Below are 16213 nucleotides of genomic sequence, written 5' to 3' on the forward strand. Positions count from 1 at the left end.
GGACTGTATTCCCCTGTTATTGGCTTTGTCCAGGTTTTTTGTGCTAAGGTTGACAGCTGTGGCAAGAACTGAATTCACTGAATATGTCTGAGGGCTGTATTCCCTCATTACTGGGTTTGTCAAGGTGTTTTGTACTAAGAGGTTGACAGCTATGGTGAGAAGTGAATTCACTAAATGATAGCCATTTAAGTTTCAGTCTTCGTCTCTTTCACAAAGCAGCTGATTTGGCGTAGTTGTATGTTGCTCTGACTGTTTTGCACAGGGACCTTGTCAGTAAAATGTATGGTGGTAACACAGCATTTCTCTTTGACAAAGCAGCTGATTTGGCATAGTGGTATGTTGCTCTGATTGCTCTGTTGCCCCTCTGCAAAATGCACATGGACCTTGGCAATAAAATGTATGGTGATAACAGCATTTTATTCTAGCAACTTTCCAATATTATACAAGCAATGTTTAATGTGTCCCTGGTTTTTGGGCTTTTGACCCCCCCCCCCAATAAATGTTGGCTTTTTCCAGATTTCTTATGCTGCAAAGTTGAGGTGCAGTTGAGTATTGAGTAGATTTTACAAGGAGCTGAGAGCTGCAGGGGAAGAGAAGTTTAGTGCTGCTTATGCTGAGTTGGCTTGCATTGTTAATAGCACATTAGATTGTGTACTTGCTGTTGATGCAGAAGGCGGTGGGTTCTACTCCCACAAGGGGTGGATGCTGCCGTACTGAGAATGTCCTCCTTGGTGAAGATACTAACTATGAGCCTGTTATCAGTTTGCCATCCATTTCCTCTTGCAATATTACTAGCTTATCATTTTTTAATGTAATATAGGCAATTTATTCCTCAGGGGCAACAGACACTATTTTTCGATAAAATCATGAAATATAAAGGTGTCTGCTAACAGCAACCTCTTCATTAGTTACAAATTTCTTTAATGTGGAATTATTTAGATGACTTTTACTTCAAAGATTATGCATACTTACTGATAATGGACTGTAGAATTGTGCATATTTGCTAATAATGGTGGAATGTACAATTGTGCATATTTACTGATAATGGTGGACTGTAGAATTGTGCATATTTACTGATAATGGTGGACTGTAGAAGTCTGAGTAGACTTTTATGATGGAAATGTTCTGAACTGGGCAGTTTTGTCATTATGGATGCATGCATTTTGTTTCATTGCTTACTGGAAAAATGTTCAAAACAAATTTAAAATGCCCTCTAACAACTGTACTATATTGTACAAGGAACATAATTTAGTACAACCAGGAAGGTATATCAAAGAGCACATGTATGTTTCATATGCAAGGGGCCTATGATTTGAAAACAGTCCAAAATTAATCTTTATCTGCCACTGGCAAAATGTATTTTCTTTGAATGTGGGTTTCAATGCTGTTTCAATTAATGTGAGTTTCAAGGGCAGAGAAGTTTTAATGCTAAGTCTGTTTTCATTGTGAGACTGCATTGCTTTGTTTAGCAGATGTCTTAGTGTTTGTGCTGTAAAATGCAAAATAAAACTTTCAAATGAAGTCCAAATCATCATAGAAGTAAAGCAGTATGCACATTAGTGTTTATGTTAAATGGAGTGAAATAGCCAAGTAATGGATCATTGGAATGGCTGCAGAGGCTCCATTCGACAATGATTTTGTGAGGGGGAAGGGCTGCAAACTCAGAGGCTCAGCTGAACTATACTTCCCAATTGTCCAGCTTTTCAAAAAATGAATAGATTTTTTTCTTCTTATTTTTGGTTTGTTCCTCATAAAATGTGTAGTTTTCTGGCAAATCATTTAGGAATTAAGTCACTAAATAATGATACACTGAGTTTCAGACTTCATAATCTTCAGAAAAATGCATGCTACAGTAAGATCTGTTATTCTATCAACTGTCTCAGTTTATACAAGAGGAATTTTTAGTACTGTTTATATGTTCCCCCAATATATTTGGCTTTGTCCAGATTTATTGCATTAACAGTTTGAGAGGTACATGCAAATAAATTGCTTTATAGAATTAGGCTTAGCCAGCCTATCAACTGTCCTTGATTTTGGCTCAAAATGTTGCTCTTCCCCCTAATAATCCCTCCGCAAAATAGCAATGTTGAAAGAAAACATTGAGGGTTTACAATTAAAAAATAACTGTAATCATAGTTATAGATTACTTTTATTTCAGAAATGCATGTAGATTCTTTTATTTTGTCAGCTGCTCAAGTTAGCAGTACTAATATTAAAGTGTCCCTTCTTTGACAGGTTCCCAGCTGTATTGTGTGGCTATTTTATATTTTTGCATCACATTTTTGGTCCATTTTTCATAAAATTGTGTTTTTTTGGCAAATTAGTGACAAATCATTAAAGACTGAAGTTAGAAAATAATGACAGACATTCTGAGTTTCAGATTTCATACCCTTCAGAAAATTCATACTAATGCAAGACCTATTCTATTATCTTTCTAAGTTTATAAGAGCAATATTTAAAACTTGTCCTTATTTTTGGGCCTTTGTCCCACTTCTATGTATGGCTTTGTCCAGATTTCTTGCTCTGAGGTTGAGAGGTAGGACAAATGTGTCAGAGCCATCACAGTCAGCCAGAGACATTTCAAATTGTGACATACTTGTTGCACCCCACTCCCCCATGTAGTGACTCTGGATGTGTCCAAGCAAGGCAAGGAGTAGTTATGCAGTGTAACATGTGCAGAGTGCCCTCCCCCATCCAGGGTAGACACAAGTACTACAGTGGCTTTTCATCTGTCCTTGATTTTGCAGAATGGTCTGGTTTCTGTCATATTTTTGTATTGTTGATTTATGCTTATTACTCAAAGTGCCTGTTGCTCTGTGAAGTAGCAATGCTTTAATGACCATAAGATAAGCTTGTCTGAGATCGTAAGATGCAAGTAAGCTTTAATAAGCATACTGTTAAAGAATTGCCAACATTGAAAGCCTTTCTGTTGTTGCCATGCAGAGAATACTTAACTAGATAATGTATAAGCCTTGGGTATTGTAGGACAGGATTACATTATTTTAAAAAGCTCATTACACTTGTTGGAGACTTCCAGTCATCTCTGCAGGCTTTACTCGTAAACTAAACAGAATGCCAATAGTGTGGTCCATAACCTGTACAGTAATCCTTTTAAGCAATGTATCTTGAGTTTGTTTCTTGTTTGCTTTTCATTTTTTACTTTGATCACGTTTTTCCCCATGAAACGAGTAGATAGTTGTCAGGCAGCAGGTCTTTTTTGGATAAGAAACATTTTTACAAGTGGGGGCATCACAGAGATTTCTACTTTCAGCATGTTACTTGGTAGTTTAATAAAGCTGAATATAATTTATAATTAGAACTGCAGTGCAAGGAGAAGTGATTTGAGTTGAGTGCTGCTTGTTTTTCTTATATTTGATTTTGACTGGCATTCCAGTAATGTATTTAAAAAGTAATTTATTTTTTCATGCCTCACAACCTTTTGTTTCCATCTAGATATTAAGTAAGCTGTCATGCAACCAATGCATTGAAATATTTTTATTCTTCTACACTTATTTTTGTCTTGATTGGACTCTCATAATGACGGTTTGGCACCCAGGGCAGTGTATTTAATTAAAGTTTTAGTTTTTGTGGTTTTGAACATAGCTCCTCCCCTTTCTAGTTGGTCACACCCCTTCCCATTGACCACACCCATTCAGCTGTCTCTTGCAGCCCCCCTTTGATTTGAAATCACCAGCCACCACTGGTCCTCAATTATGTTAGGGTTATTTGCAGGATGAATGTAAATTGCTATAATTGTTATGAACTTGTTTGGGTTAATTTCAACTCTTGTAGACAGCATCTCTGCACTACTGAGTATTGGTGCCCTGGCATCTAGACGTTCAATTTTTAGAGTGTTTTTATAAATGACTGCTATGCCTCCACCACATTTGTTTGGTCTGTCTAGCCTGTAGATGTTGTAGCCTTGGGGTAATATTTCATTATTACGTAGCTCAAGGTTTAGCCAGGTTTCTGTTAGAAAACCTATATCTGTGTAGTGAGAGGGGGATGCATGGAATTCTTGTATTTTGTTTGCAAGGCTCCTAAGGTTTATATTTAGAAGTAAGAGATCTGATCTATTGTGGGCAGGGTTAGTAGTAATACTTTCATTTTGAATATCTGATAAGTATAGTCTAAGTTGATTTGTATTGGGACTTGGGTTTGGGTGGACATCTCCAATCATTTTTGTTTGATTTTAAAAACGTGGGAGGTACTGGATATTTGCATATTAATCTAGAGTATTTACAGAGTATTTGGACTAAAGTCTGTTCATTTAAGTATCTATTTGAGAACAAAGTTGTTTGGGTGGTGTCAAAGAGATTTGATGGTATGTAAAAATGTTGGTTTTTAGTACAAGGTAGAACAGGGGATGAGATGGTAGATGAGGTATCGTTTATAAATGGGACGTTATGATAGGATATAAAGACAGGCTACAGAGAGGAGAATTACCAGGGATATGTGAAGGAGATGCATAGTGAGTAATAGGATGGTGAGAGGAAAAAGCTGTATATGGGATGTACCTGATTAAAAGGAGATGTTTTGGTTATTGGTGATAGACTCTCACATTAGTAAAGTTTAGGATGGATGACTAGTGGCAGTTTGTTTGCTAGTAGGTGGGAGGAATGCTAAGAGGAGGATAAGGGGGAGGAGATAAGTACAAAGAGGTTAGAGAGGAGAGGAGTGGCTGTTAGGTGGGATTGGCTTATAAGATAGGAAGGTTGTGAGTGGTTGAGTTTAAGTGGTGGGAGTGGTTAGTGCAGGTTCAAATGTAGGAGTAGTGAGGGTGGGTGGGAAATGGGGGTACAGTAGGGGGATGGAGAGAGAGAGGGTGAACAGAATGGGGCTGAAACTGGCCTCCACTGAAGGCCAAAAGAAAACTATATAAGGCTAAAAGAAAAAAAATCTAGAAACAAGAGGTATGTGCCTGAAGTCTTTAAAAAACTATATGACGTGGCTAACCTGGTAAAATGTAGTTAAGAGTGAAGGTAATCAATGTACAGATGAAGGGATTCTATAAATTGTCCCCGGCAGTGTGCGCACCACTTACTTCTACTTTGTAATGCAATAGCAGCTAGTCAACAACTAGGTTTCTTTTGAAGAAAGACCTACAGTTATATGAATGCAGGGTCCACTTTGTTTTTTAGAGCTGTTGTTTCCTTTCACAGGACCATGATGATGTTTATTCTTGCAGCAGTCCTAGCTGGGGGGGGGGGGTAATCACAGACACAGAGAGAACAGTGCAATACGGTAACTGTAAAAAGATTGGTAGAACAGTTATTAGAGAGAGGCACTGAGCAAGGACATGAACTGGCTTACTTTACACAGAATACATGAAAGCATTATAAAGTAAATAAACCTGTCCCCTAAAACCACACCCTGTATACATTACTACAACAAAACAAACATGGCTTACAATCGTCTTATTTTATTTCAAGTAGTGATTCAATGATAACAGTCATAAAGTCATACTGTGAAGTGCACTGTAGGTTCTGTAACTAAAACATTTGGTGGTACTAGAAGATAAAGACAAAACAAGAAAAACAGCTCCTACATAGACATCTTAATCATACAGGCAACTAATCCAGTGTTTCATGTTCAGAGGTTACAGTAAACACATCAGAATGAGATTGTGTAGCACCTATTTCCTGCTATGTCTGAGCATAACCTGGTATGACACATCAATAATTGCTGCAGTAACTACCCTTGTCGGAATGAACACGGGTAAGTATCATAGCTTAACATTCATGAAATAAATGGAAAATATACTTACATAGCTTGACACAATGCCGAGGGACATGAGCAGCTTTTAGAAACTATTCAAAGTTCAACAATAGTGCCCAGAGCACTCTCACCTTAAATAAACTTGCTTCAGATGTTACTTGAAGGGGGAGAGATTAGATTGAGAACCTCTGAAATTAGATTGCTATAATATAAAATCCTACTGAACCTGACGTCTCACTGAAGGCCAAAAGAAAACTATCTAAGGCTAAAAGAAAAAAAACTATCTACAAACAAAAGGTATGTGCCAGAAGTCTTAATAAAAAACTATATGACTCGGCTAACCTGGTAAAATGTAGTTAAGACGTAAGGAAATCAATGTACAGATGAAAGAATAGTATAAGCTGTGTCCCCAGCAGTGTGCGCCCCACTTACTGTTACTACTTTGTAATGCAATAGCAGCTAGTTAAAATCTATGTTTCTTACAAGGAAAGACCTACAGTTATATGAATGCAGGGTCCACTTTGTTTTTTAAAGGGGTTGTTTCCTTTCACACGACTGTAATGGTGTTGATACTGGCATCAGCCCCAGCTGAGGGGGGTGGTGATCAAAGATGCATAGAGAACTGTTCGATAAGGTAAAGTTATATGAATACAGGATCTGCTTTGTTTAAGTTGTTTCCTTTCACATGACCGCAATGATATTTATACTGGCAACAGTCCCAGCTAAGGAGGTGGGGGTGATCACAAATGCAGAAAGAACTGTGCAATAAGGTAAAGTTATTTAAATGTAGAGTTTGCTTTGTTTTTTAAAGCTGTTCCTTTCAAGTGACCGTGATGATGTTTACACTGGCAGCAGTCCAGTTGGGGGGGGGGGTGATCACAGATGCAGAGAGAACTGTGTGATAAGGTAAATGGCTTCCACACTACACCAAGGGACATGAGCAGCTTTTAGAAATTATTCAAAGTTTTGTATGTTATATATACGTGTGTGTGTGTGTGTGTGTGTGTGTGTGTGTGTGTGTGTGTGTGTGTATATATATATATATATATATATATATATATATATATATATATATATATATATATATGGGTCTACTTCTATTCGCTGACATCCCATTTCACTGAAACCCATTTGGTCGACAGCCCCATTTCATAGACAAAAGTAATCAGGGCAAAAACCTGGGTTTTGCCCCCCTCCCCACTGTTGTGCGACTGTGGAGTTGTAATATATAGTTGGGGGGGTGTGGGGGCACAGCCCCCCACATTAGAGGTGGTGGGGTGAAGCCCCCCACCTAGAAAGTTTGTCTATGAAATGAGCTGTCGACCAAATGGGTTTCAGTGAAATGGGATGTCAGCGAATAGAAGTAGACCCATATATATATATATATATATATATATATATATATATATATATATATATATATATATATATATATATATATATACACACACACACACACACACACACACACACACACACACACACACACACACACACACACACATATACATAAAGTTTTATAACTACATATATAAAATTTTATATATATATATATATATATATATATATATATATATATATATATGTTTACCTTTAAAATGTTGAATGCCATAATGTTTAATGTTCATTTGGTTGAAAAATAACATCTAAACCCAAAACATTGAATGATCAAAATGTCTAAAATCATTTAATTGAAAAAGCAATGAGATCACCTCTATTATTTTGCAGGGGGGAGAATATACCAGCTCCGATATTGCACTACAGTGCAGAAATGGGCAACTTCAATAATTTCAACATTGTGAGTTTAGACTAATTTTATTTCAACATTTTGATCATTCAGTATAGTGAATTCAACCAATTCATTTTCAACCATTTAGCATTTAACATTTTGAAGGCAAACCATATATATATATATATATATATATATATATATACATATACATATATGAACTATTGTATTGCATTGTAATTTTCTTATTTTTGTACTCTCAATCTCAGTCTAAACGTCCAGAGAGATAAATAAATGAATAACTATACATACATAAATAAATATATACATACGGGCCTACTTTTAAATACCGAACTCTCAGAAGATCGAAGATCACAATACCGAGACCGGAAAGTTGAAAAATGAAAATACTGAAAGTGCAAAAAATTGAAGGTCAAAATACTGAAATTCAGAATGTCAAGTGTCAGAAGACTGAAATTTAAAGTGTTGATGTCATAATACAGATAATGTCGTAGGAAAGCTGTAGTTCATGTTTGTAATCGTGGTATATCCCTTTAATTTTGTATAGGTAGTGGATGTGTGTGCCATACAATAAGGTAAGGAAAAAATGTATGCCCTTCTCTCCGCTGTAGTGCAATCCTGGAGTTGGTATATATAGTTGGGGGGTGTGGGGGGCACAGCCCCCCATGACAGGGGTCTTGGGAGCATAGCCCCCACTTAGATTAGCTTTAGTTAGTCCAGTTTGATGATGGAAGGTAAGTTAGTAGTTATTTAATGTTGTACTGGGTTTCTGTTTGTGTTTTCAGGTATGTACTGTTGTTTTTTTTGTTTTTTTATAGTACTGCTTTGGTGTAGTCACTTGTATGTGTGGTTTGTGCATTTGAGTTCAGTATTTTGGGTGTCAGTGTTTTGCACCTTCAGTCTTTTTAGGTTTTGGCTTTCCAGTCTCGGTATTGCGGTCTTCAATCTTCTGAGATTTCGGTATTTAGAAGTAGACCCATGCCTACATATCTGCATGTGTACAGAAGAGCAGCACTGCAAACAAATACACATAGCATTTGAAGTTTGTATTAACTGCACTGCACAAAGGAATTGCTGTTCTTTAATACCTGTTACAGAGAAGTTATAGCCAAGTATAAGCAAAAATGAATGTTTCTCTAATTTACATGCTTCCAAACATCATTTGGAGCACTGTTTAATATGGAAGCAACATACAATATGGTTTTCATTGCTTGTCTTTTCGGCTTTTCCCAGTTAGGGGTCACCACAGCGGAACTCTGGTCTGCTAATGATTGGCAGACAATTTTCATGGTGCCGAGTTGCCAGCCTGACGCCCAACCTTCATGGAAGGCACGCCCATTCAAGCATGTCTTTCAGAGGCTACTCGACCACAGGGAGATATGCAGACTTCACAAAGAAGGCACTCCAGCCGAGAATCGAAGAGAAGAACCTCTTGCTGTGAGGCAACAACGCTACCGCTGTACCACTGTGGCTTCAACAACATGGTTTTCATTAATGATCCTTATTTTTTTATAACTATTTGTGACAAATTATAACCAAATATAAGTGGGAGGAATATTTTACATGTCTGATAACCAAATATAGCAAAAAGAATATTTTACTTTGCTTTACATGTCTGTAGACATTACATACATGTAGTGTCTAATGGGGAAGTGCTGTTATGTGACATGCATTAGTGACTAGTTTTAGCCAAATATAAGCAATAGGAATACTTTTTGTTTGCTTTATATGTTTGTAGATATTACATGTGCAGTGTTTAATGGGAAATCAAAATACAGCAACATGGTTTTGATGGAAAAGAACTATTTTGTGCAGCAGAATCATAATGCAGGGTAAGCTTGTGCTCTCTGCATGACAGAACTAATACAGCCTATACATCTGTTTAACATTATATGCACATAATAGCCTTGCTATGCTAAAGAAGTAGTATTTTGTGATAGCACTTAGTAAGAAGCTACAATCAAGTATAAGCAAAAGAAATATTTCACTTTATTCTAAGTTTGTAAAAATCATTTGGTACACTGAATAATGGAAAACTGCATACATCAGCATGATTTTCACGGACAAGCACAATTCTGCAATGTTTGGTCCTGAAATTAGAGTCAATTATGAGTAAAGGTAATGTTTTACTTTATTTTAATATTTGCAAATATTTTGGTATGTAGGTTATTGGAAAAGTATCATACTGCAGCATAAAATTAATCTAACCTGTAGATCTGCTTAGCATCTGGAGGTTGTATTAATTAAAAAGCATCATACAAGTGCTATTCTGTGATACATGTTAATGGCAAGTCATACCCACTTATAAGTACAAGGAATATTCACTTTATTTTGCATGTATAAAATCATTTCCGCAAAGTTCAACAGGAAAGCAACATACAACAACAAGGTGAAAGTAGCAGCACTATTTAGTGACGTCCAATAGCGGCATGGCAAAACCAAGTATTAATAAGATAAATATTTCACATTATTGCATTGCAAACACCAGTTAATGCATAAATTAGTGCTGTGTAAAAGTTAGACATAAGCAAGCCACATGTTTTGTTTTATTTCACTGCATGTCATCTGGTGCAGCATAGAGCAACTGTTTTATAGTTTCACAAATGCTGTTATTTGATACCTGACAGTGATATGTAATAACCAAATACAGGTAAGAGGAATATTTAAGTTTATTTTACATGCCTGCAAATATCAGTTGGTGTACTCAGTAATGTGAAAGCTACATGCAGCAACATGGTGTTAATCACCTTGCAAGTATAGTCCAGTGATAGCTGCTAGCAGTTCTGCTTAATGAGGAAACCTGCAGCAACACAGACTTTATAATATGGGATGTATTCCTCTTTGAAAATAAGTAGTGGAAATACAGTATAAATATCACACTTTATTTTATATGTTTACAAATATCATCTGGTGTACTGCATAATGGAAAAACAAGGTACACTATCATGGTCTTTATATTTCACAAGTGTTCAGTGATATGACAGTGACAAGTAAAAAACGAACAAATCAAATAAATATATCACTTTAAAAACTGCATACATCATCTGGTGCACTGTTTAATGTGAACGCAACATGCAGAAACATGATCGTGACAGTCTGTCAGTCTTCTGTAATACCCAACAGTGAGAAACTAGTAACCACACAGCATAAACAACTCACTGCATAAAATAAGAAAAACGTCATACCAGAAGTCGCAAACATTTAATCCACAGTTTAAGCAATTTTTTTCAGTATCAGTTTTATTTCCTGTTTTAAAAACACTAAAAGGCACCAAAAGTGTAATAAATTACAAAAACATTAAAGGAAGAGAACGTACAGCAAAGTAAACTACCCACATAGTGTTACAAATATATCTTCCAGTAAGAGAAATAACTTTAGAAAATCCTGGGATAAGTAAGTGGGTGCCCTGCAAGACTTATCAGTATCACTTGCAGTCATCATACCATCTCATTCCTGCATTGTTATGGGTAGTGTCGAGTATGTCGATATTTTTATCCAGTATAGTTTTCAGGTTTTTACTGTTCTTGTAAACAAACCTCAGATGTTCTCCCAGAAGCTCAAGCATTCCAAATGTCCCAAAAATAATTTTCTCTCAAAAACGTTATTAATATACAATGGAGAACAGTTTTTGGGATGTTTGGAATGCTTCAGCTTTTGGAAGAACAAAAGGGATTTGTTTTAAGAACACTAAAAATATGAAAACTATACTGGAGAAAAATATCGACATACTCGACACTACTCATAACCATGCAGGAATGAGATGTTGTGACTGTAAGTGATATCAATATATCTTACAGGGCACCCACTTACTTATCCCAGGTATTTCTAAAGTTATTTCTCTTACTGAGAGTTATAATTGTAAGCCTACAGGGGTAATTTACATTGCTCTTTGTTCTTCTTGCCCTGCGTTTTATATTGGTAAAATTGTGAGACTGCTTCATTACAGGATTTACCAACACCTGCATGTGATTTCTAAAGCACATGCTATAATGCATTGTAGAGAATTTCAACACTGTGCAATGATTTTTAAAAAGTTGCCTTTTCTTTGGTGAACAGAGTTACAAAATCTGCAAGGGAAGGTCAATGAGAGCTTGTTCTTGAGCAGAGATAATTATATTGGCAACTACTGCTTAATGCATGTAGTCCCCCAGGAATCATTGACACTGTCTTCATTAAACCCATACTTACGATCAAGGCAGCTAAATTCAACTAAGTAACTTTTTAATGATTTTTAATGAGGTTTTGTTGTCACTGATTCTGACAGAATTTTTAAAATCTGTACTTTGTATACGGATTTCTAAGATATATATTTTTTATGGTGATTGTTCCTTATATTTTTGTAACATGTTACTTTTGGTGCTTTTAGTGTTTTTAAACCGGAGTAAAACTGATGCTTTGTTTATGATGAAGTTCCTTTTATATTGGGAAAAAAGCACTTAAACTGTGGATTTAAGGTTTGTTTGCAACTTCTGGTACAGTTTTTTTCTTATTTGATACTAACAGTGTCCAAGTTACTGCTAAATATAAGCAACATTAGGATTTTTAGTGTTCTATACAAAGTTATGAGGTCTAGGTGAGCTAATACAGCTTACAGATATGTTACGAATTATATAATTAATGTAGACTATTGTTGCTATTCATGGTGCAATATATATATTACAGATATAGGAGCTGTGCAGCACTGAATTCATACAGTTCCAGATGCTTCTCTGAGTGGGTAGAATCAATAACACATAGTGAGGTGAATGTGAGATTATATATAGAACTGAGCTGAAATATTTTGCTTGACTTTCAGTAATCACGAAACAACACAGGCATTTTACTGCTAAATAGAAAGATGTGCTGTAGGACAATCAACATGTATTTGTGCATGGCAGAATTAATATAGCCTATAGTTGTAATGGTATTTGTGAACAGAATTAATCCATAAAAGCATAAAAAAATATTATACTGATGGAACTTAAACATGTTTAAAACTTTATAATCGTAAGGAAATAACATTCAATTTTAAAATGTTTTTGAGAATGTATCACACAATGCTGTACTGTTAAACAGAAATATGTGTCATACCCAACAAAATTAGTTTAATCTGTGTATGCTGTTATTTAGTAAGAGGTTTAACACAAACAGGGAAGCTATGCTCCAGGTGATAGAATAAATAGTAGCAATAGGTGCTATTATGTGCAGAGTAGAATTAATGCAGATAGATGATGGGTGACTGAGTTGACTGGGTAGAACTGAAATGTTTTGCTTTGTACATTATGATCATGAGGGAACAACATACAACATTTTAAAGTGATGACTTAGAAGTAGCCCAAAGCATTGTATTGGTGAATTAAAAAAAGATGAAAAAATGAGAAAGGAATTTTTAGAAAGAAAGAAATTGCTTTAATTTCAGGTTCACGTAGCAAGAAGCTCCTCCTCTTGATTACTGATGATGGAACTTTCTTGGAGCCACCTCATTTTTAAGATTTATTCAGTTGAGAACTTGCTTGCTTTGATATCTTTTGACTATCACACAGGTTGGTATTGATGAGACTGGTCCTACAGAAACATTGTTTTGACCAAAACTGTGCGCATTGCTTAGGCATAAGTACAATTCACACCTGTCAACTTCTTTGCTAAAGAATTCTGGCCAAAGACAAGCTGACCTAAAATATTAACAGGATAAAGGGTTAATGGAAGAACAGGATTTGCATCAGCATGCATTTTCTCAGCAATAAAAGGTATGAAATTCTAAATCAGAAATTTTACAAGGGACAGGGCAAAAATATGAGGCAAAGTCAAGGACAATTGAGAGGTATGGAGCAAGCCAACATGCATAGCTTCATCACCTCAGATAACAAGCAGCAAGCATGCTACAAGTGAAGATTACCTAGAATATCTGTAGCCTTACTAACAGCAGCAGTAAATGCCTGGGTAATAATGGGGGGGGGGGGGGGCAAACATAGAGTAGAGGAGGAGAACAAGGGGAAGAAGAGGGCAGAAGAATTTAAAATATGCATATGATTTTATAGCCATAAATGTACTATGAAGGTATTTTTAGCTTTAATGTTATTTTTTATGTTTTGCTGACTACAAACATAGTGTATTTTTAGTGAAGCCCTGAGGTGGTATTCATACTGACTCATTTCAACAGAGGGTTCCAGAAGGTGCCTGGTTAACAAAGGGAGGACAACCAAAAAGGCAGATGTAAGCAGCAAAGTCATGCGGAAGTGGTTATAATGTCTGAATGATGCTGGTGATATTCTTATACGTTTCATGAGGGAGAAAGAATCAGATGATGATTCAAAGATGTCCTGGACTAAGATCACTGAGTGGTGTGCTGAAAATATAGGAAAAACTGTCTCTGTAATCTATTCCTAAAAGACGATGCAAGGATTAGGGGGAACTAATGAGATTTTCTTGTGCAGACTTGAGGAGAGATTATGAAGCTAGGAATTCAGCTTGAGACTGGGGCAATATAGAAGTCATAGAGAGAGAAGCTTACAAGGACTTCAGCTCTTTCTCTGAAGCAGAAGCAGGTAGAAGAGAAGACGTGTGCTGTTTATAACCAGTAGAGAAGAGCTGCTGTATGCATTAGACGTTAGTGGGCTGACTACAGGCAGGTACATTACTTGGAGACAGTAATAACACCATTGAAGTATACTGATGTGCAAGCACATTCATCTAGGCACCGCAATATTTTGTGAGTGACAATTGAGAGTACTTTAGTACTGGAAAAGTCTGTATCTGGTCCACTTGTAATTCCTGCTTTTATACCATTAAACACCTTTTGAATTTTCTCCACACATTCATCTGCATTCAGAACAAGTCTCCCCTTCTCCTTTAATCAAACTCCACTCCACCTTTAAGTGCCAAACATGTTCATATTCACTCTGTCCTTCTGTAGATTAGGCCTCATAAAACAGAGAAATGTATGTCTTATTTATTTAGGTTTATTCACAATTTCTTCTTCTTCATTTATTCTAATTTCAACAGTTATTTTTTCTTTCCTTTTTTTCCCTTTATATCACAGAACAATACAGATTGGATGGACATTTCCCCTAGTCTACCAAAAGCCTCTTTGGTTAATGCTTGCTGTTTCTAATGATCCCAATATCAGTTATTGCATCTGACAAGTTAGGATGACTCTATATCTATAAGCCAGTCCTTATGTCATATTTCCATTTTATTGACCAGACTCTGGACTTTCACGTTTTGTGCCAGTCCTTTTTCTTTATGGCTGCTTTCTAACCTAAGTAATTTCCCCCGCAGTGTTAAGTTTGAATGCATTTTGCTTTTGGCCATTTGTATTTTTGAGTGGCTGTTATACTGTCATTACTACCATATAGTCTGTGCATATAGCAAGCATCATGCATTAAAAAGGGTCCCTGGACCAAACTACTTACTCATTTAGCAAACAAACAAACAAACAAAAAGAGTTCTTACACTAGAGTGCACAAGGAGCACTGACTGCTTAAACATCCATCTAGCTGCAAGCATACCTTTGAACTGTCCCAGATTTTGCAGAACATTCCTTGACCCACATAAAATTTTGATTTTTTTTCTTCTAAATCACTCTGGATTACAGAGTGTGAAACGTCAAGTGTTTTATACAGTACTTCTTTTCTGTCAGTAATGGCATACTGATACATAAACCTGTTGTTCTATTAACTTTCTAAGTGAAGTAGAATAATATTTAAAAATTGTCCCTAATTTTGAGCCTTTGCTCCTCTATTAATTCTGAATTTCACCACAATTCTTGAGTAAAGAGGTTGAGAGATATGGCTGCACATGTTGCAGTACAGAAAACAACAGACACTTTTATTCATGCTGCCTTAAGTTTATTGTCTTTACTTAATTATTGGGATAACACTGTTTGCAAAATTAGCACATAATCAGAAGTTTTCTCTCTTTACTACTTCTCTCCTTCTAGCTGTCTTAGGTTACATAGTCCTTAACTAGCTCATGGGAGTGTAGACTTTGAAAAATGGTTTTATTGCAGGCACTTGAGTCCCAAGCACTTGACAACAACTGTCTCAAACCAATGGAATTGAGTGTATTGTAGATTGTGTAAGCTTTTGCTCATATTTGAACTTGAAAATGAGTCTGGATAAGCAGCAGTGAGGAGGGAGTGCTGTTTGCACTCAAATTCAAGCATGGGTTTGGGCAAGCAGGTCAAGGAGGGAGCAAGAGCTGGGTCTTGGGGCAAGGGAATGGGAAGGGTGTTTTACAATTAGGGAACAGATAGTGGATTTTATGGTTAGAGAGTGGGAAGTGAGTTTCAGTTTTAGGGATGGTGTTGCAGTTTTAGGTTTAGGGAGCAGAAAGGGAGTTTTAGGTTTGGGGATGGGGTTGGAGTTTTAGATTTAGGGAGAAGTGAGTTTCAGTTTTAGGGATGGTGTTGCAGTTTTAGGTTTAGGGAGCAGAAAGGGAGTTTTAGGTTTGGGGATGGGGTTGGAGTTTTAGGTTTAGGGAGAAGTGAGGGAGTATAAATGTAGAGAGTGATCAAAAAATGTAGGCTTATGAAGGGGTTTGGAGTTTTAGGTTTTGGGAGGTGGAAGGGGGTTTTATGGTTAGAGTTAGGGTTCTGGTAGAGGTTCCTATTACATGAACAAACTTTTCAAAGTTCAAATGTCATATGGTTGACACCATATGATTGAACTTTGAAAAGTTTGAAGGTTAAATGTAATGGTGCCGTACGGTGCAGAATGGGAGAATTTTCCTTTTCTGCACTGAAGTGCGATCTCGGAGTTGGTATAT

Source organism: Protopterus annectens, chromosome 4.part1 (assembly GCF_019279795.1).
Source record: "Protopterus annectens isolate FY-2018-M chromosome 4.part1, PAN1.0, whole genome shotgun sequence".
NCBI lineage: Eukaryota > Metazoa > Chordata > Ceratodontiformes > Protopteridae > Protopterus > Protopterus annectens.